The sequence below is a fragment of the Sparus aurata genome, chromosome 2 (genome assembly GCF_900880675.1).
Source record: "Sparus aurata chromosome 2, fSpaAur1.1, whole genome shotgun sequence".
Taxonomy (NCBI): Eukaryota; Metazoa; Chordata; class Actinopteri; order Spariformes; family Sparidae; genus Sparus; species Sparus aurata.
In genome coordinates, this window is record NC_044188.1 from 1,205,039 (window position 1) to 1,232,303 (window position 27,265).

Consider the following 27,265-nt stretch of genomic DNA (forward strand, 5'->3'; position numbering starts at 1 on the left):
GAGAAGTGTCGATCTCAGAATGTGACGTAACCTGGAGGACAGTTAAGGTGGAACGCTCCTAAAGCTTAGTTCCATATAAATGCAGGATAACTTGTTGTTTTGTCGTTAGTGAAAAACAATATTGACCTTGAAGTTGAAAAAGGAGCCTCATATAAGAAACAATACTAAAATAAAAGCCAGAAAAGTCACGTGAGATCTGGCGTGGATAGTTGTTGCTGGAAGACAGTAGTTCCACCTTAACTGTCCTCCAGGTTACGTCACATTCTGAGATCGACACTTCTCCACTGGCAGGACGGCGGCGAGCGGAACAAGCTACTGCTAACGTGAGTTGTTCAAAAAGCTTCTTTTTAGTAATCTCTGTGTACACAAACAATGTTCTCAATGCTCGTGTTCATGTGTAGAGACCCTGGTGATACTACCAGCAAAGTTTCATGTTGTGTCGAGACTTCTTACTGTTTTAAAATAGAGATTTTCTTGCCTACATCCAACCAAACTGCGAGCGTGAGTTGGAGGTCCGTCTGTCGCTGGTTTTACTCTTGTACAGTAAATTCTGGGGTTGGGTTAGTTAGCACTCTGCCGAAACAAGAATCTAGTTGAGTATCATCTGCGTCCAGATGTGTCGTTACCTGCAGTGGTGATAACGGAGCAATTTCCTGAAGAAGATCTCTGAATATTTCTCTTATTCTTGTGATCTGAAGCTCAATTTTGAGGACATAATAAATGTGATTTTGGTCAAATTTGAATATCAGATTTCCTCATCAGGCACTTTCCATAAACGTGTGTGTGTGTGTGTGTGTGTGTGTGTGTGTGTGTGTGTGTGTGTGTGAAGCCATATATTCTGCACTGTCATCTTCTCTCTGGGTTTCTTTCCGCCGCCTCGTCGTCGTCTTCTGGAGGAGCAGTGAAGATGTGAGGGGGGTTAATGAGCTGCAGCAGAGCAGTGAGACAGGCTGCTGTGACACCATGATAATTGTAATGAGTCACAGTTGTGGCCTCTCGTCATATTATGCAGCTTTGTAAAAAGATTTATTTACCCCTTGGTTATTGCTGGAGGCTCTGTTTTTTATTTATTTATGTATTTTTGCCTGCAGATACACACAGGAAGTGTGAACATCAGGTATTCTCAGGCAGGATTAGGATGCAGCAATAGTAAATGGTAAAAGCTGCAATTAAGATGTAATATGTAACATTTCTGCATTATCATATCTAAAAATAACTAGTTCTGTTATATATTTTGCTAAGTTGTGTCAGTACATTATCCTAAACTTATCCAACAATGTTCAAACCAGAGAAATCTCATTTTATTCAAGATGACGTGAGTTTTCTTCCAAGAACGCTGCCAATGATCCCATGTTCCTGATGTCCTCGATTTTGTTATGATAGAGAAACTCGGCAGAACGTTCATACTTCAAGATCTAACTGATATAAAAGGGCGTGTCATCGTCTTAGAATAACAACTATATCTGAATCATTTAGCTTCAGATTTGTTAAAGATAATCTGCTGCGATACGACGACGTCATGGTCAGATTCGGCCTTCTAACAAACTCGTCCAGGAACGAAAACGTTCCAAGATCTTTACTGGATCACAGTAACTCTGCTGACATTCGCCGTCTACACACTGACCTCTGACCTGTGAGCTCCTCTCTAACATCATTATAAAGAACTGTACTGTGCTGTACTCTCTTCAGAAAACACTTTGGGATGCATCCTGCACCTCCGCTCCTCCGCGGCGGGGCGAGGTGTGTTTTACAACCACCTGAAGGCAGATTTGAAATATTAAATCGCTCCTATTTGGTTTTCTCACATGGTTTTTCCTGTCAAGCCGTTGTTTTCCTGCGATGAGACCTGACGGGAAGCTTCTTCTTGTGGGTCGCTAAAGGTTTCATACCTCATCTATCAGATTAAACCACACGTCGACATCCACCCGCGCTGTGGTGGTGTTCTTTAAACCGACAGCGTGTGGATGCACATATTGATACGATGCGTGTATTGATTATTGTGTGTATGCGTGTGTGCTCGTCAGCCTGCCCGTCTGCAGCTCAGATGCTAATACATTCATGCCTCAGCACTTCTCCTGTTTACTTCTTTACTTATACTTGAAACTATACACCGTCATCAGCATAAAAACTTTCCCTGCTGCATGCCATTAGCCCATATACCAACTTTTAAAAGGAAAACCACACTATAATAGACTATTAGCCTTCCCTTGAATCCATACCTCCCTCCAGCACTCCCCTTTTTACTCGGCTTCAAAGTGCGCTTGAACTTTTCGGAGCCCTCTCTGCCTGCACGCTGCCGTCCCCTTTAAAAGGGCCCCAGCATTAACCAAGATGCACAGAGGAGGATCTGCTCTAATAGAATAATATCAGTAAATGCTTGTTTGGATGGAGTGAGGTCTGCAGATGATTAGATCAGACAAGCATGACCACCGCTTCCTCTGTAATGATGCAGCAGCGTGGCTGTGGTCAGCGAGGACGCCGGCTCTGTTTACACACACCATCGTATCCAGTGTGAACCGATTTCATAGTCGGTTTGTTGTTTATTGTGTTGAGCTGTAATATAGGTGTCATCAACTGGTGCTGCAGCACAAAACACCAAATATATTCAGTTTACAGTGACGTAACACAGGGAACAGATGGAGGGGCTGAATCATGCAGAGAGATGTAAATGTTGCAGAGATCAGGAAGAGAAGAAGAAGAAGAGGAACAAGAAGAAGAAGAAGAGGAAGACTTAGAAGAACAGGCAGATGAAAACTTAGAAGAAGAAGAAGAAGAGGAAGACTTAGAAGAGGAAGAGGAAGACTTAGAAGAAGAGGAGGAAGACTTAGAAAAGGAAGAAGAGGAAGACTTAGAAGAAGAACAGGAAGAGGAAAACTTAGAAGAAGAAGAGGAAGACTTAGAAAAGGAAGAGGAAGACTTAGAAAAGGAAGAGGAAGACTTAGAAAAGGAAGAGGAAGACTTAGAAAAGGAGGAGGAAGATTTAGAAAAGGAAGAGGAAGACTTAGAAAAGGAAGAGGAAGACTTAGAAAAGGAAGAGGAAGACTTAGAAGAAGGAGAGGAAGACTTAGAAAAGGAAGAGGAAGACTTGGAGGAAGAAGAGGAAGACTTAGAAAAGGAAGAGGAAGACTTAGAAAAGGAAGAGGAAGACTTGGAGGAAGAAGAGGAAGACTTGGAGGAAGAAGAGGAAGACTTGGAGGAAGAAGAGGAAGACTTAGAAAAGGAAGAGGAAGACTTAGAAAAAGGAGAGGAAGACTTAGAAAAGGAAGAGGAAGACTTGGAGGAAGAAGAGGAAGACTTAGAAAAGGAAGAGGAAGACTTAGAAGAAGAAGAGGAAGATGAAGACTAATAGGAGGAAAAAGAGGAAGACTTAGAAGAAGAACAGGAAGAGGAAAACTTAGAAGAAAGAAGGAAGAAGAAGAGGAAGAACTTCATCATTCCCCACAGGAGAATAATGGGACTTTATCAACTGTCTGCCAGCACTCTGTATTCAAACACAACTTTTTAAAACTTATCTGAACATGTTTTGGCCTGACAGCCTCTGAAACATTCAGAAAGCAGCTCAGTCGAGCTTCACAGTTCATCGAATCCAAGAGAACAATCCAAATTGCAGGAGTTCCTTTTTTATCTAAAAATCAAAAATTAGCATCTCCACTGAAGTCGTGCTTCACATCACAACCGCTTCTTTGCATATTGTCCGCCTGCAGTTCTGACCTCGTGCCCTCGTTTGGAAGTTGCTGTTTTATTCTTGTGTCTAAAAACTGTTCTCAGACTTACTTTCAGCAGCCAGGAGATGATTTACTCTCCAACTTCCTCACTGCAGGGAGGAGATCCTGAACGCCTGTTCTCTAGAGAACGATATGAAACTGGATCAGAACATGTTGATAAACCATATCTGTGAAGAGTCACGCTGTCATAGCTCGTGTCTTGGTTGAATGTTTGACTGTAGCTGCTCCTTTATAAGATTATAAAGCCCCTCTGAGGACGCTCGTTAGCACGTTAGCACGTTAGCTGCTGCTCGTGTTTACCTTCAGAATTGATTGAGCTTGAAGGGAAACGAGGGACTTCCTCCCTCAACGGGTCATCAGAAACTCTTCTAAATGAGGTCAACGACCTCGAGAAGGGAACCAATCAGACACTGACGTACTGCACCTTTACTTTACGTAGTCATTTCATCCAATCCTCGACACACAGCACCTGTAAATACTTCACCTGACCTTTACATAACATATTTTTAAATCCAACCACGGCTCCTTCCTGATATCAGGCGTGTGTCATCACCTCGGAGGATTTTCTCTTTTTGAGATCAAAGTGAGCCTCTGGCTTTTTTAAAACTCAAGTAGTCAAATTGAATCGGGACGCTGAGAGGCTGAGGAGGCTTTTTTTAATAATCTACACTGCCTGATGAGATTTCTTCCACAGTAAGTTCTGGAGGGAAAAGAGAAAGAAAAGGACGGGAGGGGGATGACGGGTGGAGAGAGAGAGGAGGAGAAAGTGGGACAGAATCTGAGAGAAGAGGATCTCTGTGTTGGAAGCTGATTGATCAATCTATTTTTGAATTGCTCCCTCTCAGCATCTTTGCCTTCCGTGTCCTGGAATCACACTCCATCTCTCCCCCTCTCTCTCCCTCCGCCCGTGTTTATAAGTCATCTATCAGATTCAGAGACATGTAGATGGAACCGAACTCGTCCCCGTAATTTATTCCGCTGTTTTTGCCGCCGTTCGTTCCCTCTCCCTCCGTGATGACATCCATTTGTCAGCTGCCTCTGCGTCTTTAAAATGAATCCATTTGCCTTTTCAGAGTCGCTGCGTTTCGGCGTTTCCCTTCATCGCAAAGAGATGCAGTTTGGCGACAAAATTGCTAAAAGATGGAATGAGGATTGGTGTCGTGATGACTCAGTGGGTTCAACTGTATTCTCACAACATCAGATGTGACTCATGATATCTTCTGCATGTCATCTCCCTCTCTCTAACTGCTGTCGTAAAAATGAGTTGTTGTAAAGACGTGCAGCTTACCACTCACTTCCACTGTTTCTCAAACTGTTTTATTTTTAAAGGCCGAATGTGACTTCGTCCTCGACTGTTGTAGTTTATTTTAACTGCGACGTCTGGTCATTAAATCAACAGCTGGATCAAAAGAAAATTACATTTGTTCTATAATCAGTGATTAAAGCTACTAAAATGTTACATAAAGATACTTTTTGGACTGTTGGTTTAAAGAACTGTAAGACATCATGTTTTAAACCATTTTGACTTTCTTTATAAACTAAACTGCTGCTGAAAATGGTCTCCAACAAAAGTACTGAGACTAGCAAACTGTTGGATTTGTCTTTTTTATAAATTGTCGTCAATCAGAAAGACATATAAAAGAGCCAGCTCTGTCGTTTAGCACTTGAGCACTCAAAACTCAATTTCCTTACAAATTGCACCTTTTAATAATATTCAACAGAAGAAAAATCGACTCCTGGACTTTTACGTCTTTTAAGGTTTTCTGTTTTGCTTCAAAAATGTATGAATGTAATTCTGCTGGAGGGCGAGATTACAGAGGAGTCTCCTACAGAGACGAGTCATGTGGCTTTTCCTGAAGTTAATTTCAATCGCAAAAAAGAACCAGTGGAAAAATATAATAAAAGTGTCCGTTTGTTCTCTTTTTCAGGTGTCAGGACGGACTGATCTGGCAACCAGATGACAGAAAGGTGAGTGATGATTTCTTTCCCCAACTCAGATCACAGGAAGCAGAATTATGGTCGTGTTGGAGCGTTCTGGTTCTGTATCAGAGGCTGAAGTCCAGTCAGAAGCTTCTTACAGTCCAGATAAACAAATGCAAGCTTCAGTTACACACACACACTCACCAGAACACCAGCGGTTCTGTCCACAGCCACACATACAGTCGCCGCCCACCATCCTCTAATGGAGCCGCCTCTTATCTTGGCTCGCTGACCACCGACGGTCCAATATCTGCCTGAATAATGGACGTCCATACCCTATCAGATTAGAGTGGACATTATCTGGCTGTGGGTCTGCAGTAATGACAGAGCGTCCTCTATCTGATCACACTGGATCCACCATGTTGTGTTATCTGTTAGTTAAACTGCAGTCATTCATCCGCTGTCTGCTGCGGGATTCAAACAGGCCGCAGATAAGAAACTCTGCGAACGCCTGCTGCTGGTTAAACACTTGGTTTTAATAGAGGTCTTGTTTAATACGTCGGGTTGGACACAATCGCTACAATAAATGTCCAACTAATATCAAATTCAGCAAATCAGATCATCATTCGTGATCCGATCCGGATCAGTATTTCCCGTCTTTGACTGACTGCAGCGTAAACGGCAAAAAGAAGGTGAGACTCTTTAAAAATGGAAATACTCGTGATCTCTGTTGCGTCTCCGGATCTTTTAAGAGTTTTTTAGTAAGTCCAGTTAGTTGTAAGTCCAGTTCAGAACCTCCTGGTCCGGTAGGCTGCCGAGGATTTAATTCATCAGTTGAAGCAGTGAAGCTAGTAACCCATCAGTGTATCTGTGTGGTGAGAAGGTCTGAAAACTTTCACCATCAGAGTCGTGATTCAAGTTCAAACGTCCTCGTCGTTGGTTGTCTGGAGATTTATGACTTTCTTCAAAATGCTCCTTGTGTTCTCAGACATCCCTAACCCTGCACTTACTCCAAACAGCCCGTCATAAAACACAACTACTTTCCCTTTAATGGCTGCAGGAAGTGATGGATCATCTCTTTATGGAGACACTTCTCTTTCTCACAGCTCACCTTCTCCTCTGCTCTCTGCAGCGCTGATAAAAACACAACCCTCCTCCAACAGAAGCCACACGTGTTCCTCTGCCAGCCGGTTCACTTGACATGTGCATGTTTGAGCATGCACAGTCCACTTAGAACAGTATGTGGAGTGTATGTGTAGGTGTGGGTTCATGTATATTTATATGTGCTTTAACACTCTAAATGTATGCTAATGCATGAGTACGCTGAACAAGTCCTATTATGAGCAGAAGTAACGTCTATATGAGAGCGCAGCTCTGCAGGAATACTGCGCACGATATGATATTAATGAATATAAAGTGTGTGAGACCTGGTGGTTGACCACAGAGGCTGCTGCTCTGTTTCATTAGCTGTTTTTATACAGGGCACCAAGCCGCAAATCTGCCCGTCCTTTTGGCGGCTCGGTCCGCGGTTTTAGACAGAGGGCGGCAAGTTGGGGGTCTGTTTTGGTCCGCCGATTTACCGCCTCGGAGGGTACACTTATTTCTGCATCGCCTGCTATCTAAATCAGAGCCGTCAATGTGCCGGCCTCTGCGTGAGGTGGGTGGAGGTGTGGATGACCTGCACTGTTGTGCGACACACAGCCGGGGATTTAAAACCAGTTTTAAAACCAGGAAACAGCTGATCACAGCAGTCAGTCCATCATAAGATGAACAACTGGACAGCTGCTGAGATCCAGGAGATGCTAGCGTCTCCTCGGTCTCTGTAGCTGTCTTCGCTGTTCGCTTGTTGTTGTAGCGGCAAGCTACTATTGGTCGCTTCTTTCAAATTAAAAGCCCCCTTCTAAAAACCCAGTTCTAAACTCCAATGGGGTGCAATGTAAAGCTCTTATTTTGAAGTCAAATTCGTTGTCACTGTTCACAGCCCAACTTCAAGCTTCACATCGCGTCACATGTTTACGCCTACCTCAGAGGCGGCTTTTAGAAAAGGAGGAATATTACACCTCCGTTTTAGAAAGACATTGCCGTCCTTACCTTGGAGCAAATGTGCCGCCTTTTCTATCTAAAAAGGGCTATTAACAGAGCTGAGCAGCAGATGCCAGAGCAATGGATGAATTCAAGAATGCATTTCCAGTTTTCAGATTCATCTTTGTTAAACCTGCAGTTTAAACGCTGCACTGTGTTCTGTTCGGTGTAATATCACACCACAGAAACACAAACATCAGCATCACTCTCACACACAGCTCACAGATAACGATCACTGTCGTCCATACTGGAAAACTAGTGAACAATAATCGGGAATGTGAGCAGAAATATGCAGAAAGATGATGTAGCCCTTTTGAATATTTGTGTTAAAGATGCAGCAGCGAAGATGGAGGAACAATTAATGCGCTGTTAGATTGCTCACTGGGCCCAGAGGGAGGGAGTCAAACAGCAAACAGATGGATTATATGATGCTTCATTGCACCAATATGGAAGCCTCACATTTGACTGTGCCGCTGCCTCAGAGAAGTTTATTTATCTGCAGACCTGATTAGATCTTATGACTCTTAAAAACAGTGAAATCACTGTGTGAGGGGAGAAGCTGCGGACATTCATACAGCGTGTGAGGAATATAAATAAAAAGACGTAAGTGGGAAATAAATTCTTACAAGTGAGGCGACACAGATGGCATCAGACAGCCGTTAAATAAGCAGACTGTCGGTGTGTCGCCAAGTGATTTCCAGCATCGAGATAATAATAGAAAAAATATCAAACAGGTTATTTTTAAAGTGTTTGTGAAGCAGTTCGGTACAAAATATGCACTTTGGAGTCAGCGGCTGCAGTTTCCCTCTGAGCTGTCGTGGCAGGACAATTAGAGAGATGACTCGAGATGTGTTTGTTTTCCAGGTTACTGATCAAATGAAGTGATATTGGAAAATGTGTTGCTTTGGCGAACACATCACAAGGAATCGTAACAGCCTTGATGGTGGTACAAATGAATCTCAGGTTACAACAGTTAGATTGAGTTTCAAATCGAGCACACAGCTGCAGCAACATGTGGCTGATCTCCAGCGTCGCGACTTCTTCTTTAGAAAGAGATGCATTAACTTACAGTTTTCAGCGAACACAATGTTGAGTGCTGCTGAGTTTCTCCTCCTACTTGATTCATGAGGCTGTGGAGTTATCTACATTCCACTTCGCCTCGCTTCGACTCGCTGCTTTTCATTTCTGTATTAATCTAATTAAAACACGTGTTGGTGTTCATTCGTCCCTCGGCCCTGTTTTCAATGTCAACATGAATCACGTGGTCGCTCCTCTTATTCTTTCCGACGACAGCAGATCTGTTTCCCCTGATACATCCCCCCCTGAAAGTTCATCACATCAGCAGACCTGTTTTTCCTCCTGAAGTGCTTTTTTTGCTTGTTTTTAAAAACTTAAAAGGAAGCTTCATCTTTCAACAGTCTCTCGTCTTTGATTGAGTTCCAGTAAGACAGTCCCTGTACTTCTTTTTTTCTTGAATGGATTCCAGATTTATTTTAAGTCCTTCAACTTTGTTGTGCAGTCTTTGAAGCGTGTTCAAACCGAACCCATCCCTGAACGCTGCTCGCCACACAAACCTGTCCTCAGACACACCAGTGGCAGCAGACGGTGTGTGTTCACCGAGGGGAGGAAGAGACTTTTTCTGAAGCTTATCTGAAGTCTAATGTTTGAAAGCCCAGACCTGTCAGTGAGGTTTGCTGCTCGCTCTTCAACAACAACCAGATTAAACAGAATTTCTTACAGATTGTGAGAAAATAATAGTAGTAAAGTAGTTGCAGTGATCATCAGCATAGAACACAATTACGTTTCAATTCTTTGTGAGCCTTTGTGCATGATTTCTTCTCCTTTTAGCTCCAATTAAGTTTCCACAAACTCTTAAACAAACATCTGGCTCTTCAGCTGCCAGATGTTCAGCTCGTCTCTTCCCGTGTCCGTCGGTGGTTTGCTGCTTGGCGGGTCGGGTCAGATCATCAGAGCTTCTTCACTGGAAGCGGCCTTCTCTTCTACGTCTGGCTGTTCAGGAGGAGACGGACAGTCTGACCGCTGTTCTCTCTCTTTAATCAAGCCAAAGATACAAACTGACCGGGACGATTCAGACGTCTTAGTGAAGAGATTAGCGAAGCGCTCAGACTGTGTCATGGTTCCATCCTCAGGTCTTTATCGCTGTCTCTCGTCCACCTTTTGTCCTCCGAGGCAGCCTGCCAGCCCGCAGAGTCGAGCAGTGACAGCCTCTTCAAGCTGGACTCTGACACCAATTATCCCGCCGAGCTTTCCCAAACTGGCAACGCACACAAACGCCCGTCTGCTGCTCTGTCACACCACCTCTGGCTTCTCTCTCACTTCCTGTCAGCCTCGTTATGAATCTCTCTCCCTCTGTCCTCCTCCTTCTGTCTCTATCACCTTCACTCTGTCCTTCAGTCTGTAGGAAAGATGTAAATATCTTAACTATGCATATTTAATTACACGTTCAACAACAGAACACTCAAAACGCCCCACGAAGCTTCAGACGGGGAGATCAGATAATTACTGACGTTTCTTTTGAGTCAAGATTTTAAAAACCTGCAGGAATAATTTGCTCAAACAAAAAAAACAGGAAACATTCTGTGACTAGAAGAAACATTTGATGATGTTTGTCTTCTGTGGTACCGGTGGATCCAGTCTCAGACACTGTTTCAGAGCTGGACCGGTCAGAACTTCTGGCTCAGTCAGACTTCAGGGTTCTCAACGGACAGACAGACAGATAATAACATCAGGTTGGCGGTCTACAGTTCTGAGGACTGTCGCTGCCCCGAGTCGTTATGTTTAATCTACACATTTTAACATTTCGGGCCATCGGGACCACCAGAACTTCTCCCAGTGGTTCCAGTGGTCCCAGTGGTCCCAGCGGTCCCAGCGGTCCCAGTGGTCCCAGTGGTTCCAGTGGTCCCAGTGGTCCCAATGTTCCCAGTGGTCCCAGTGGTTCCAGTGGTCCCAGTTGTTCCAGTGGTTCCAGTGGTCCCAATGTTCCCAGTGGTCCCAGTGGTTCCAGTGGTCCCAATGTTCCCAGTGGTCCCAGTGGTTCCAGTGGTCCCAATGGTCCCAATGGTCCCAGTGGTCCCAGTGGTTCCATTGGTCCCAATGTTCCCAGTGGTCCCAGTGGTTCCAGTGGTCCCAGTGGTTCCAGTGGTCCCAATGGTCCCAGCGGGTCCCAGTGGTCCCAGCGGTCCCAGTTGTCCCAGCGGTCCCAGCGGTCCCAGCGGTTTCAGTGGTCCCAATGGTCCCAGTGGTCCCAGTGGGTCCAGTGGGTCCAGTGGTCCCAGTGTTCCCAGTGTTCCCAGTGGTTCCAGTGGTTCCAGTGGTCCCAGTGGTCCCAGTGGCCGGTCCACGCCTGCTCAACACTGTCTTGTTTTTGAATTTGTCACGTATTCATCGACACATTCCTCGATGTTAACAACTGATCGTACGTACTTTATCTAGTCGCACATTTCTCATTGAGTAGCCGATGTGATGCCAGTATAACGAACTAGCTAACTAACTTTTTTGTTGTGTTTGTGTGGTTTTATTTTGTTTATTTATAATATTAATATACTTTTAAACATTTCAATTCCAGCGTCTGAATATTAACAATTAAAAGTGCATTGCTCTTTAATAGGTTTCATTATTGTTCCATTATAATTAGATGCTTTAAAATTAATATTGTTTATCGCAGTTAACATTTTCTCATCCCTTTTAAAAAGAGTTATTACTTGTTATCGTTTTCTGACAGGTTGTTTTTTAATTAATTAGCAGCACTATGGATGTCAACAGTGTTCATGTTTGTAGTATGACATCTCCGGTGCATGAATTTTTTAATTGCCCCTCTGGTGACAAACAAAGACCTTCTGAATTAAAAACTGAAGTTGAGTTTAAATGCAGCGCTGCGTTTCAGCACACAGTACGAAGAAATAATCACTGCTCCGATGTGAGAGTGTACATGAGCTCAGCGGAGGAAGTGGAAGTGACTCACGCTCGCTAATTAAAGCTGGTTTGAGCCTTTTTCTTTAATCCCATTAAGGTGACGGCGACGTTACATTTATCCTTTTAACGCGTCTCTCGTGGGTCTGATCGAACTGATTATTCTCTCGTAGACATGAAACCACACCATTACCACCAACACTCTGTGTGTGTGTGCGTGCGTGTGTGTGTGAGTGTGTGTGTGTGTGTGTGTGTGTGTGTGTGTGTGTGTGTGTGTGTGTGAGTGAGGGTTTTGTTCTCGATTTCTGCATTTTATATTCAACAATCCCCCTCGTCAGCCCCGACCAGAGAAACCACAGCACTGCTCATGTGACTCCTGGGTCAGGTGTGATCCTGGAGACTTTAAACATCAGCACACCTTGATCATAAAAATGCTCGTATGGAAATATATTTTCTCGAATTTACTGACATAATCTCCTGGATCGATCGCACCGGAGCCCTTGCTGGAGCAGCACAATGGTAAAATATAGATATTTTTTAATATAATAACTGGTGAGCCTGTTGAAAGATGGACAAATTTTCCTTATTGCATGCTACCATGCATGTAATCCATCTAATCATCTTTCCAGATTTCGCTCTTCTGATGAGCCTCCTGAATTGTCAGAACTTTCATTTATAATTCCCAACGCAGCCTCCATAATTCTTGACCGGGAAAGAAGGTGTGGAAAACACAAAAAACCTTAAGAAAAAACTAAAAACGACCCCAAATCACAGAGATGCCGATTCGCACGGGACTAATATCATCACATGACCTCTGTGTTTGGTGAAATATGGTAGATAATTTGTGTTGGAATTTATACTTTACAAATTACGGACATGGCAGATTCGCTCGGGATTAAGATCACAGACGACCACCGCAATTATTACAAATTACTGGAGGTCCCCAGGTTATACTAGTCCTGTGTGAATAGAGCTTGAGAGTGGTCGACTAGTCGCGCCGTGTTGTGATGATAAGCCAGTACTGCTGTGCTGTGATTGGCTAGAACACATTGCCTCGATGTGACCTTGTGATTGGATGCTAGCTGTGAGCGCGACTCCAAATGTGGACCGTTTTGAAACACAGAACTCGACTTTGTTTTTCAGTTTCTGAAACGTGTTTCTTTCTTTTGTTTTTTTGTTTTTTTTGCAGACCCCTGGACTCTTATTTTGGTGAATAAACATAATTTGCACATTTCAGTTTTAGTTGTCGTTCTGTCAGTACTGATTTATTCTCTGGTCATCACTTGATTTAATTCATTTGTGTTTTGATGGGTTAGAAAAACAATAAATCGTAAAATAATGACTTCTCTAAGATTCAGCTCAGCATCTGACACCCACTGATTGGTCAGATTATTCTGTTCACTTGGCCGTAAAAGTGTCAAAGATATTCTAAGTATATCCGTACGTCCTCCTTTCTTCATGTACTGTTTTATTTATTTAACAAAACTGAAGAGACATTCTCAAATAAAGAAAAGGACGAAAGTTTTTCTCATTTTCTTTGACCCTCTGTTTTTAATCAAGCGCTCCGGGTTGTTCTGATATTGAACTGTTCATTATAATTTCAGTAGTGCTGTTAAAATAGATTTTTTTATTTTATCGCCACACATTGTTTTTCCTCTTTTGTCTCTCCTGATGATAACGGGCTCCTCAGGACACAGAACTAACAGACGTGTAGTAAACATGTCTGCTAATGGACCGTCTCGGAGAAACTGCGCTCGAAACCGATAATTGAACTCTGTGTGTAATTAGATTAAATGTGCTCGCTCCGGTTCAAAGTTATTTCTGCGATTCGTGAAAAAAAAAAGAATCACATTAAAATGGCAGTTACACTCAATCTATTAGTGATTATAGTAATTGTAACCATCAGTCTGTGTTATTAGAGGTGAGCTTCCTGCCTTCAGTGAGCACCCATTATCCATTTCAGCTCCCTCTGTGCCCACCCATTGCTTTCAATTACACACACGCACACACACACACACACACACACACACACACAAAGTTAAACAGGAATACACACCTGATGTTGTCTCGTGTGCACATGTTGGAGCTTTTTTCTTTGACGAACACACAACAACTGCTCGCTTTGGCATCCAGATAAAGTCTAACACACACACACACATTCTTGCACACAAACACTCACATACTTTCTTGCACACACACAAAGACAACACACAGACACACACAAAGTTAAACAGGAATACACACCTGATGTTGTCTCGTGTGCACACGTTGGAGCTTTTTTGTCGACGAACACACACAAACTGCTCGCTTTGGCATCCAGATAAAGTCTAACACACACACACACAAACATTCTTGCACACTAACACACACACACATTCTTGCACACACACAGACACACACACACAGATAGCGATCATGCCTCCTGAAGCTGCGGTGCGTTTCTGTAGCTGCAGCCGCCCTTGTTAGCGTAGCATCAGGTACGTGGAGGATCCCTGCTTCAGCCTTAATTGCATTCCTCTGGGCTCGACTCGCCTCCCCTGGAGAGTCAACAGTCTTCTTTGTGCCTTTGATCTTAACGAGCCTTATTAACTACCATGGCAACCGCAGGGGCTTCTGGGACGGCAGTGCTGTTGGGCCGCTTATTATTGGACAGAAATAAAGGGGCCGTTCTGGCACGTACTGCTGCTGCAGGGAGGTTTCGGATTAGCAGGGATTGTGAATCACAATGGGAACTGTGCCGTTTCAAAATATTATCTCTGAGCTAATTGTAATAAGTCCAGTTGTTTTTTTTAATTCCTGCAAAAACAATGAGTTGAGTGTTGTGGGAATGATTTGGCAGCAGCTATCTGAATGTGAATAAGAGTTTATTATTAACTGGTGCTGTGGAGGCGGTTTGTAAAGTCATCTGAGTAGAGATGCTGAGATCAAACGTCCAGCCGTCAGCATCCGATTCAACCCGAGCAGAAGACGACCTGATATCTTATCAGACCGAGTAACAGACGTTTGGCCTCACATACCTGTGAAAACAGTGCAGTCTTATATTCTGTGGCTGAGTTAGCAAGTAAGAACATGTCACGTCTGGTAGACTTTTAAATTAGAAAGCACCAAAACTACTTGACTGGATTTAGGAAAAGATCATACGAGGATCAGTCTTATAACGAGGATGAGGTCCTTCAGAGAGACCTTGTTAACCTCGTCAGCCGTTGTTAAATGTGACGGTCTAGCCTTTGGAGCATTTCCTGGTTGCGTCAACAGATGTTTTACCCTTACGTCACGATTTCTGCCGCCCAGGCCCGCGAAAGTGAAGATCTACGCCACGCAATGTCGCCATTTACTCTCTTTCTTTCTTCTTTTTTTGGGTGCACAAAGGATCTTGGCAGTGATGTGCACAAGGGGGGGGGCCCAATTGTTGAAAAACGCACGCTAAAGTGCCCTCTTGGGAGCCAAAACGTGCGCTAAAGTGCCCTCTTGGGAGCCAAAAAAGCGTGCCAAAGTGCCCTCTCGGTTGGCAAAACACACTAAACTGCCCCCTTGGCTGGTTAAAACATGATAAACTGCCTTGTTGGGAGCCAAAACATGCGCTAAAGTGCCCTCTTGGGAGCCAAAATGTGCGCTAAAGTGCCCTCTTGGGAGCCAAAACACGTGCTAAAGTGCCCTCTTGGGAGCCAAAACGTGCGCTAAAGTGCCCTCTTGGGAGCCAAAAAAGCGTGCCAAAGTGCCCTCTCGGTTGGCAAAACACACTAAACTGCCCCCTTGGCTGGTTAAAACATGATAAACTGCCTTGTTGGGAGCCAAAACATGCGCTAAAGTGCCCTCTTGGGAGCCAAAACGCACGCTAAAGTGCCCTCCTGGAAGCCAAAATGTGCGCTAAAGTGCCCTCTTGGGAGCCACAATGTGCGCTAAAGTGCCTTCTTGGGAGCCAAAACACGTGCTAAAGTGCCCTCTCGGGGGCCAAAACACACGCTAAAGTGCCCTCCTGGAAGCCAAAATTTGCGCAAAAGTGCCCTCTTGGGAGCCAAAATGTGCGCTAAAGTCCGTTCTTGGGAGCCAAAACATGCGCTAAAGTGCCCTCTTGGGAGCCAAAACGCACGCTAAAGTGCCCTTCTTTTCGCCCCTACCCTTCCAAAAGTTTGCGCACACCACTGGATCTTGGGATATGTGAGGCCACGAAGGATCGTAGCGGTGCATCCTCCAGAAACAGGGAGAAGAAGGATGATAAGGGACGCAGACATAAATGTAACGTAAATGTCGTCTCAAAGCGAGATGAGTGGTTTATTTAGTTTATCTGACTTTAAGATTAATCCAGGCCTCCACATCTGGTTGTCAGCTGACTGATTAATCGATGTCCACAACTGTTCAACAATTCTAATTCAACAGATCAGCAAGAAAATGATTGGACAGTTTTGATAATTGCTGTGAAATATTTCGGGACAGTTGGTCAACTGAAGGACATTTTAAGTCGCAGCGGCCGACAGAATGAAAAATGAAGGTAGAAGAAGAAGAAGCCTGATTCCAGATTTCTGAATCAGTAAAATCAATTTTCTGTTTCAAAAAACAAAACTTCTGTAAGTGGCGTAAAAAAACAGAAACAGAATTGCTTATCATTGATTATCAGGCTACACAGAGCTGAAAAGGTCGGCTGATTAAACAATTAGTGTATCGACAGAAAATTAATTAATCAACCAACTGTTTTCTGCTCACAGCTTCACTTATTACAGTTTGTTTAATCAAGGCTAAATACAAAAACTTCAGAAACATCAGAATCTGATTTTTAATTGCACAGGTCACCTTGGCTTTGAAAACTTTAGATCAGCATTGTTCAGAAAATATAACAGACGGCAGATTAACGGATAAAGAAACTAATTAGTCACAACAGGGACGATAGAAACGTTACATTCGCTGCAGATCAAAGTGATTTCAGGATCATGTCTGACATCAGCTCTGCTGCTCGTCCTCTCTTAAAAAACAAAGATTCCCACCGTGGAGTTTGGTTGCGCAGGGAGCTGCTCAGGAATGAAGTAATAATACATGTAATTTCCAGCAGCATATTAATTGAATCGGAATGCTTTGATAGGATTCCCGACTGGATTCCTGACAGTCAGAGAGACGCCAGGCGACTGTTAAACAGAGACGGAGGCTCTAGTTTAGTTCTGTAAGTTCAGTTTTCAGGCTTCTTTTTATTTTATTTATTTGCTTTTATTTATTCTTCATCATAGTTTTTTTTAGCCATAAAAGCATCGTGAACGTCAGTAAACCGTTTCATCCCCTCCGGATCACTTTACATTTGAAATGTCATATTTAACTGCATGATTAAATCAGCTGATTTGTGTTGTTGTGCTATTTTAATACTTTCTGAACGTTGCTGCCTGGTTGTCTGATACACGTGTCTGTTGAATTGTGTTCAGTTTTCATTGATTTTTGCGAGCGCGTGTGTTCAGCCAGGATCTGCTAACGGGTACGCGAGGATAAGATATCACAATAACTTTGACCAAATGCTTTGATATTGATATTAATATATATGACATATAATGATTGAGTGGGTGAAGACGAGCATTAGAACAAATGACGTCGTTTTATTGTGGCGCAGCCTCTAAAACCAGGAAACGACGACTCACCTGATGTATCACCACATAACCATATCTATCTAAGACTATATGCAGAATATAGTCTCATATCAGGATGACAGTATGTTATCTGGATATACTGCCGAGACATTTAATCAGCCGGTGAAGCGGTCGTCCAGTGAACCAGCCGGTCGCTCAGTGAATCAGATGTTCTGCTGGAGGTCGAGATTGGAGCTGCTGGAGGTAATTGTGGTCTCTCTGCCTGCTGATAGCTGCTCTCATCATTTCTATCTCTGAGCCCATTTACACAGCCGTGTTTCACATTTAGCTCTGATAGGCTGTAATGCTGTGTGACACACACACACACACACACACACAGAGAGACGATAACACACTCGAAAACTTTGATTTCACTCGTGCAGACTTTTTCCTCACCTCTTCTTTCTTTGTCACACACACGCTGCATGTCATGGAGGTATAATCTCGTCTTCCTCTCGTTGCTTCACTCACACAGTTTCTCAGGGTTCATCCACATGGAAACACTTCTGTGTGTAAACGCACGTTTGGCATCGTTTTGTCCGATCGTCCACATGGATCCTGTAAACGCACTTTTTTGAAACCTGGTCTCAGGGTGGAAGAATTCTGAAAACACTGCCCTTGCGTTCTCGTTTGGACAGCGAATCGATGACGCCTTGCCCCACCGCTCGACGTCTCATAACAACAACAACAACAACAACAACAATGGCGGACTACATGTTTGTGTTCGTGCTGCAGAAGATATTGAGCCTTTAGAGTTACTACAGCAAAAATATTCTGCTGCTCTGCCACGACGCTGAGCAGAAAAGGATTATAGACAACTGACAAGACATTTTCGTCTTCTTCTTGTTGTGTTCGGTTTCTTCTTCTACTGTCTGTTTGTTTACAGCGTGCAAGATTTAAGCACATGCTCCGTCTCTTCTTCTCTGTTTTTGGTGAATTTCAAGCACCACATATAGGCTGGATTATGAACTACATAATCGTTAATAATGGATCTGTTTGGATGCAAATATTCTTGAAACGATGTCGAGGAAGACGGAGGAATAAAGATTGTTTTGGTACGTGTGGACATGGACTAAGACAGTCGCACCCAAAATTAGTGTTGGTGTTTTATGATCGAGCAAAAAATGTAAATCTGTCTTTCACCTTCTCAGACGGAGAGATTGTGTTTTTAAGCAACACTGGGCGACATTTTTCCCTATAAACGACACCAAACGTTTTAATCAGGAAATTAGACACGCGATCGATAAGAAAACAATCGTTAGTTGATCTGACTGCTCACATCAATAACAGTTATTGACTCAAAATAAAAAGGATGTAACGTCAAAAACCAGAGCTGGAACTCGCTGTGAATGAAATCAGAAGATACAGATAGCAGAGTCTTTACATCGACACCGACAAAGAAACTGTCTTTATGTCGTAGCTGATGGTCCGCTCGATGAAGACGGCACCAAGTGTTGCTGCTGAAGTATTTACATTTTCACATGTGAAGCAGGTTCTCCATGCTCATTAAAATGCTGCTGAGACGGCGTTTAACCTAGACGTCTGGAATTAAACTAAAATTGAGCTAAAGTGGTGTTAAGTAGCTCCGGTTTGAAGCCTCTCATGCATCATCATCATCGCTCGTGAAGGATAAATCTCTGGTGACGTTTTCAAAAAACCACGAGAGCCTTTTAACAACACGCGCTGCACTTCTGAAGGGAACTGAAGAATCCTCCACGTCTCTTCTCCCCACCTGGATCCAGATGTGTTGAATCTGCTGCACGATGATTCAAGATCTTTTAACTTTTCTGCAAGTCATGACGAGGGATAAACCAATCCCCGGCCGGATCCGTGAACCGTGAAGGGTTCTGGTGGACGTCCAGAGTCACTCTCATGTAACTATGTTCCCTCCCAGTAGGTCCAAATCATCATCATCATCATCATCATCATCATGTCTGTCTGTATGTCGTTCAGCAGAGACTCAGGCATCATTTCTGACTCGTTGAGCAGCTGCAGGCTGTGAAGAATGAAGCTGTTCACATGTATTGATCGTTTCAACAAGGCCGACGTTTGTTTTGCTGTCGCTGCAAAAGAAACATGTACATTTTTATTACGCGTCAAATATCTGAGGAGGAGGAAGAAGAGGAGAACAGAGGACATGTGAGGAGAAGGGAGGAGAGAATTAGAGGAGTTTGGAGAGAAAGCAGCGAGGAGTCGGGTCAGAGCCAGAACCGTGACTGCGTCTTGGCCTACAAAAAAAGAAGGGGGAGTGAATGCAGCCTTTCAAAGGCAGTAATGGGAGCAGGCAAGCCTCTGGACTGCAGACACAGAACCACAGCCAAGTATTGACCCAGATGACTGCGAGCTGCCAGATGATGCTAGCTAGCTAGCAGCACTGGGTCAAATTTCAACTGGAGCTCCTTCAACAAATCAAGCGACAGAGATTCTGCTCCAGTCTGCAGCTCGCAGGCTCCATCACTGCGACAACTCCATTAGAAGTCGACTTCACACACAACACCGGTCTGGCAACAAAGAAGAAGACATTATTTATTTATTTCTGTCTACTGTGTTAAATTTGACACGTTGAAATCAGTGCAAACGTTTGATGGGACAACGAGCTTTACCGCAACAAACTGACACTTTTTACATTAGAAGAATGAGTCAGAGACAGAGTTTCACAGAGTTTATAAAGTGTCTCCAACTCAACAACTCACTAAACTGACACATTTGTTAAGGGAGTCTGGGGACTTTCTCCACGGGGACAAAGAAGTAGCCTATATTGTTACTGTTTAGTGTCTTTGTAACATGTGACATGTTTAGATCAATAACATGTTTCTTCTTTCATAAATGGAGTGTAAATGGTGAAATCAGTGTAAACAGTGTGTTCAAACAGCTGATCAATGTTGGCAGGTAAGACTTTAGCACTTTAGACACAGAAGCAGACAGGCTGGTACAGACATGCTGCCACAAACTGACACTTTTTACAAGGAGACAAACAACTTCAGCTGAAAGATTTAATGCTGAATTTACAACAAGGACACAATGAGTTACAATCTGTCAGAGACACAGTTTCATAATGGTTATAAAGCTTTACGCTACACAACAACTCCTTAAATTAGCTGATTTGTAAAGGGAGTCTGGTGAAATGTGGTTAATAGTTGCCTTCATGATTTATATTTAATGCTGAATTTACAACAAGGACACAATGAGTTAGAATCTGTCACAGACAGAGTTTCACTATGTTATAGAGTTTGTTTTAACTCAGCAACTCTTAAAATGAGCTGATTTGTTAAGGGAGTCTGGTGATGTTGTGCTAAATATGTATCTTCATGAGTCACATTTAATGCTAAATTTACAAGAAGGTCCAAATAATGCAGAATGAGTCAGAGACAGAGTTTCACAGAGTTTATAAAGTGCCTCTAACTCACTAAACTGACACATTTGTTAATGGAGTCTGGTGACTTTCTCCATGGGGACAAAGACGTAGCCTATATTGGTTAATGTTTAGTGTCTTTGTACAATCTGACATGTTTATAATCAATAAAATGTTTCTTCTTTTATAGATTGAGTCGAGTATAGATTGAGATTTTATTGATCAGTTGAAATCGACTTTATCAGACAGGTAAAATAGCCAAAACACGTCATTTGCATAAAAAAAAAGTAAGTCAGTAAAAGTACGATGTTTGTCTCCTAATTGTTGTGGAGCAGAAGAATAAAGTAGCACTTTTATAAAAATTGGTTCAACAGGAATTTCCAAATCAAATCTTCCAGTCAATCGATTGATCGACTTCCTGTCTCAGCGTCACAACGCGCCGACGTAGCGCCTGAATTATTGATGCGTCTCGGTGACAGATAGACATCTTCCTGCCAACCAAAGAGCTCCCAGAGTGCATTTCTGCTCTTGACCCTGACCTCTGACCTTCCTGTGTGTGGACGGGCAGGGAAAGACGAACCTCCCTGAGAGGATCAATAGAGCGTCGCATCACCGGCCTCACATTCAGATGTGTGTGTGGCTCGGAGCCGCGTCCTGTCAGCTCCACTGTGTGTCCAGCTGCTGTCCATCACATCTGACACCGTTAATAGGCTTTAAACACTAAACGACACATCTGGCATCATCAGGCTGACATGTGACAACAACAGGCCGACAGACACACACACACACCTCAGCACAGTGCAGCTGGCACACACACTTCAGCTGTATTAGTCTGATTAATTAGCTGGTTCAGCTCCTGTATGATCTCTGTGTGTGTGTGTGTGTGTCCGGGTCGGTTCATTACATCCGTCTGTGATCAACACGTGGCAGCACGTTCAGCTTCAAACACGCAGGATGAGGTTCGTGCCGGTCAGCTGAGTGAAGGCGGGTCGCACGCCGTCGACACAGTTAACCTGGAGGAAACAGAGTATATAATGCAGGAAGGAGGAAAGTAAAGTGGCTCAAAGACACGGAGAGAAAGAAACTGTGTCTTTGATTTTAATATTTCACTTGTTGATACAGTTGGATTTTAAATTATTTACCATTTGTAACATCATCAATTATGTATTTTTTTGCCAAAACATACAGAACACAACAGGAGCCTGTGCAACAAAGCGATTACAAACTAGTCTTCAAATCAATATCTGTACTTTTAGCTTCTTAATATCTTCAAATGTGTGATCTGGGAGCTGATGCCTCCTCTGGATGAAATTGCAAAATGTACCCAGAACATTTTTTAAGGCTTGTATCCTCTAGCATGTAAACTCAACGTGCCAGATCACTGAATTTTCTTGTCCTGAAAGACGTTACTTTTAGCGTGCTAAGGCCTGAAGTGACCACACAATAACCTTGTAAATAACACAAGTGTAAGAGGCAAAAATAACTCGGTTCAGAGCAGCGAACAGTAAATTATGTGCAAACCAAAAGATTATCTTCAACGTGTTTATATAAGCAGCTCGTCCCAGCAGCACTTACTACCTTTAAGTCACTTCGACTTTGCCCATTCCATGTAATCAGTCACAGCTCGGCCCGCGCTGATTTAAAAAGATGATGATGTTTCATAAAAGCAGCACTGATGAATTGGACCTGGCTGTGCTGATAAGCAGGGCAGTGGCCGGCTGATGAGCCTCTTGTCTCGTATAATGAGTTTTATTGACACGGGTCGGCTCAGAGTGATTAGCGCGCTAATAGACAAACAACTGCTCGCTCTCATATTCAAACAGCAATAACAACCGCAGCAGCTTCAGCCGGAGGCATCAGGGAGGACGGAGAGGAGACGGAGAGGAGACGGAGTCAGCGTTCAGCGTTCAGCGGAGCTTCAGCGTCCTCCAGGAACTCCTCAACAGTTTTTCTTCTTCTGTGCTGACATTGGCAGTAAATGTCGGTCTGCTGCAGCCTCCTGAGAACGCCGAGAGCTCTGTGTGGTTTTAGTGCCGAGACCACACGAGGCCGAACATTTTAGTTTGAGGAAAAGTTAAAAAGATAAGTGTTTATAGCAAGAGGCAGCAGTTCTGAACGTCTTCCAGCCATATTTGTGTTGACAGAACCAGGTAATTTAAGCTGAAACTTGACAAACCCAAGCGGTTTTTGTGTCTAAACCAAACCAGATCACATGCACATCGTCACAACACACAACCCTGCAGCCGTCCTGCGTAACAGCGACGACATGGACTCATTAGTAAAACCACATTTAGCCTTCTGGTGATAAATGTCATGTCTTCTTTCTCTACATTTTATAAATATGTCCTGTTCTCCAATAGTTTTAACAGGACACATGATAATCATCACCAGCTGTCAACACAACGTTGGGAAAGTTTGCAAATATTTGCTTCAAGTGTGATTTATCAAGCGGCTGGAGAAATGTGAACGTTAACTCTGCATTTTGGCCGGTAGATAAATAAAAAGTGAACTTCCCGCTCTGTGTTAAATGTTTCTCGAAACACGTCCCGTCATTCCGCCTGAAGGAGAAACTGTGTCGACGTGGAAACGTTCTGCTGGAAATCAGGAAGTATCTGCTGAAAGAACAGATGTTCACGACCAGCTGTTGGTGTTTATATTACCCAGAATGCTCTTTCAACAACTTTTTGAAAATCTGACTATATGTTGCGTTCAAGACGGGGGAGAGCGGCGCTGATGCTGAAGCTCAGTCAGTTCCGTCTGCAATGCATTCTGGTCCGTTGAGCCTTCTTGCCCCGTCTCTTTTACTCACAGAGATGTTTTCATTTGTTGCATTCGTCTTTGTGACTAAACAACCGTCTCAATAATTAAACTGGACACTGAGTTTTCACTTTGAGCTCGGTGGCTGCGGCGTCCCGCGGCTCAGGTGCTCAGATTTTACGCCGCTGACACCTCGACGTATCACAGCGAGCTGACCTGTCACCTGTTTTCCACTCACTGTATCTCACACACATTGATTTTGGCCGCTGACATTTAGAGTCACACACAGCAGCAGCAGCAGCAGCAGCCAACACAGCAGGTCCCGTCTCTGCTATCTCGCTCCGAGCTAATTGGCTGAATAAGTCCTGGTCTCGCGGCGACAGCCAATGACGTGTGAAGGGGAGACGACTGCTGACTGAGGGCGATGCGTCAGACTGACAGATGGAGGACACGCACACAAACACACACACGTATATAACTTCAGCTCTGTACTGTATTTCAGTGTCCACACACACACACACACACACACACACACACACAGATGCAGAATCAGGTAATCAAGCCGATGTAAACACACACACACACACACACGTGCAGACAGTGTGACCTGCTGCAGCCGTCATGATGTAACACAGAGACAATAAGAAGCAGATGTTTCTGATGCTGATGAGAGAAACTGGAGCCGTTCGTCTGCATCGCCACGACAACAACACCTCATTCCCTCTCCTCCAATTGATGTCACGACCTCCGTCAGTGTCCGGGTTGCTCCGCTCATTTCTTATCCTTCTTCTTCTCTCAGAGCTGCAGGCTGAACTTCTCATACATGACGGGCTGTCTGTGCCGTGTCACAGATACCAACACATGAATATCAGGTGAATATGTACTTAGTTTGGCAGGTTTTTTGGCTACAGTAGAAATATTTTGGCGCAACTACAAATCCAGTTTCAGATGCCGGGTGTGGCTGGTGGCATGAATTTATCTGTGAACTCATCCGATGAAGTCTTCTGTTAATTTCTACAATCCTCCGTGTACTTTAGTGTGCTCTGGTCATGTACGTACGTACGTACGGTGGCCCTGAGGGTCAAAACACAGAGAGCTCATGTTGGACCTCTTCAGTCACAGTAAGAAGATATTTTGTGATAAATATGATTCTGATCGCCTTTTAAATAAGACAGACTTTCTTCATGAAGCTTGAGAAGCTTCAGTGTCAGAAGGTGTTTCGACCCTGATGACTTTTCCATGCGACATTAATTTTTAAGATCATTTTAACGTGTGCCTGCTGCGTCGATCAGTAAATAAATACAGCTAATAGAGTCTGTTTACCATCCTGTCATCTGATGCTTTACACACTGTTGGGTATTTAAAAGCAGGCAGTAGATGATTTAATTGATTTGTAATTAGATTAATGTTGAGAGGCATCAAAACGGTCCTTAATTAAGACTTCAGCGGCGAAATAAGTCTTAAAATCTAGCAGTGAAGTTCTCTCCCTCTCTGTGAAGACCTCCATGTTTGAACCCGTTATTCTTTCAGCCCAACCGCGGGGTTCTGCGGTCATTGTTCGGTCCATTACCGGCGCCGGGCTCCAGCTCCCGGCTTTGTGAGGGGCTCAGAGTCTTTCTCCCCCCCTGCTGCTGCTGCTGCCTCTCCTGGCAGCGCCGAGCCGGTCCAGACAGCAGCAGAACAGACAGTCGGAGCCGTTTGGCAGCCGGCTGAATGTTTGTGCATGAGTCTGTTTTTGGACTACGTGACGGTTTCTGTTTCAGCAAATGTGTCGTGTCAACCGTTCCTCTCAAGAAGTCTTAGAATAGATAGCAGGATTTACAGTGTAATTCTTTATAGTAACCACGATTAATAAACGATACATTTAAAGTTAATTTTGATTAAACTCTTGGTTGTCGATACAAGCTGGACTCAGATCTGCTAACAGAGAGCGACAGAAGCTAGCAGGCTCCACGTTGCCCCTTTAAAAAACCTCGTTAAACATTTACCAAGCGATTATTGTTTATAAATGAGCTCAGTATATAGTTCATGAAACATTTCATTGATAACAGTTTAATAAATGCACAATAACCATCAGTTTCAGTAGCGTTGAAGAATAAAACTGTCGACCTGCTTCTCTGTTTGACCACCCGGCAGGATGTTGGGTTGCGTCCCTCGCTGCAGGATGTTGGGTTGCGTCCCTCGCTGCAGGGCTGTTGGTGTTGGCGGTTGCATCTTTTTCTGGGACCTCTCTTTTAAAATCTTGAAGCAGACAGTGACAGAAGATAAACAGAATAAAAACCCTTCGTGATGTGAATCGTCTCAGGACAGGTTTGGTAACCGGGGCGTGCACAGAGTGACAGAGCGGTGAGTTTCAGTCCGTCCGGTTTCCTTCCCGCGGTCGTCCTCTGCTGGGGTTCTTCTTCACGAGCTTCGAGTGTCAAACACGACGAGAAACAACCAAAACTCCTGACAGCAGCGAGGGTGAATACACCGCTCTGTTTAAAGTGACCAACCAGCTGTGAAAGTCCAGACAGCCGCAGCGCAGCGGCGACCGAGCAGATCCTGCACATACACGTGTGTTTCTACACTTTTACCCAACAGTTTCCTGGACGGTATTAGTTCTGACAGCACATCCGCTGTTGTTAACTGTTAGCTGTGAAAGCTGTTAGAACACGGACAGCGTTTCTTACCTGCAGGCAGAGTTTCAGCGTTTTGATTGGAGCTACTTCACTCCTGCTGATGGTACTCAACTTTGCCTCGTAGCTTTATTCATCACTGTCGTGCCCATAATCACAGCACCGAACGTCCTTCAGATAACGCTGCTCGATTGGAGCTATATGGTGATGGTTGTAAAATACTTATAGAATATTCTCACCTCGATACTTTAATCTAATGATATTGTACTTCTCCAAGTTTTTGATATGTATTATTCATATTTAATTTGGATTTGATGGCGGCTGGGGGGCCGGGCGGTTTTTCTCTGGGGCAATAAAATGTCAAAATCAATCACACTTAAAAGGAGTAAAGCTATGAATCAATTAGGAGATGAACTGGAAGAGAAAAGGACGGCTCAGACTGGATTAATGCCGCTGTAAAGTGGAAGAATCTGCACGGAGAGGAAGGAAAGTGAAACAGATGAAAGCAGAAGAGGAGCTGCCTCACGAACGTGTCCGCAAGCAGGAAGTGCAAGCAAAAAAAACATGTTCCTATTGGTGGAAAAAGGCACCACACCAGCCAATCACAAAATTACATGGCAAATCACGTGATTTGGTTGCTAAGGGAGGGGGGAAGATTTAGAAGGGACGGGGCGGAAAAGTGAAAGCAGCAGTGCCAGTCAGAGAGGCAGCGACAGAGAACGCGAGTTTTGAGAGTTGGGAGATTTGTGACGTTTAGCGTGTTTGGAGTGCATAGTTACTGTGTTATGTAGTGTGTTTAGTGTGTAGTGGAGTCGTTTTTGTGTTTAATGAGTCAAAACAACAAGGAGAGTGCCGAATGTGGAGCAGGCAGTGCAGCTTTTCATTGAGCTGGAGGAGCTCAGGCAGACCTGAGCCTGGGGTGTTGGCTGCATTTAAATGTAAATAGTTACATATAACTTTGTAAATTTCAAAAACTTATGCACAGATTTAGCAAATAACAATTTATATTTGCATTATAAGTAATATGGAAGGCCGAGTCGAGAGCCGCTGCAGAGGAAGACGGGGAAAAAGTTTGAAAGTGAGACATGAAGGGAGAAAAAACAACGCCGCTAATGAGAGAAACATCTGAATACAACGTGACGATGGCTGCTAGCTTACTGTTAGCATGTTAGCATGTTAGCTGGATGCAGGAGGGAAATGTCACCTGACCTCCATGTTCTCTGATCATCAGATATTTTGCACAAAGTTGGAAGTTTCTTGTTGGAGCAGCTCATAACA

General features: G+C 43.8%; 1 protein-coding gene across 5 annotated transcripts in view; it reads left to right on the forward strand.

Annotated features, from left to right (window-relative positions):
- Positions 1 to 27,265, forward strand: part of LOC115569871 (leucine-rich repeat and fibronectin type III domain-containing protein 1-like protein) — a 302,682-nt gene that overhangs the window by 55,123 nt on the left and 220,294 nt on the right. For all 5 annotated transcript variants that reach the window (XM_030398095.1, XM_030398102.1, XM_030398070.1 and 2 more), the window contains one exon: positions 5,654 to 5,693. The gene's annotated coding sequence lies outside the window, so the exon portion shown is untranslated. The remainder of the gene's footprint in view (positions 1 to 5,653; positions 5,694 to 27,265) is intronic.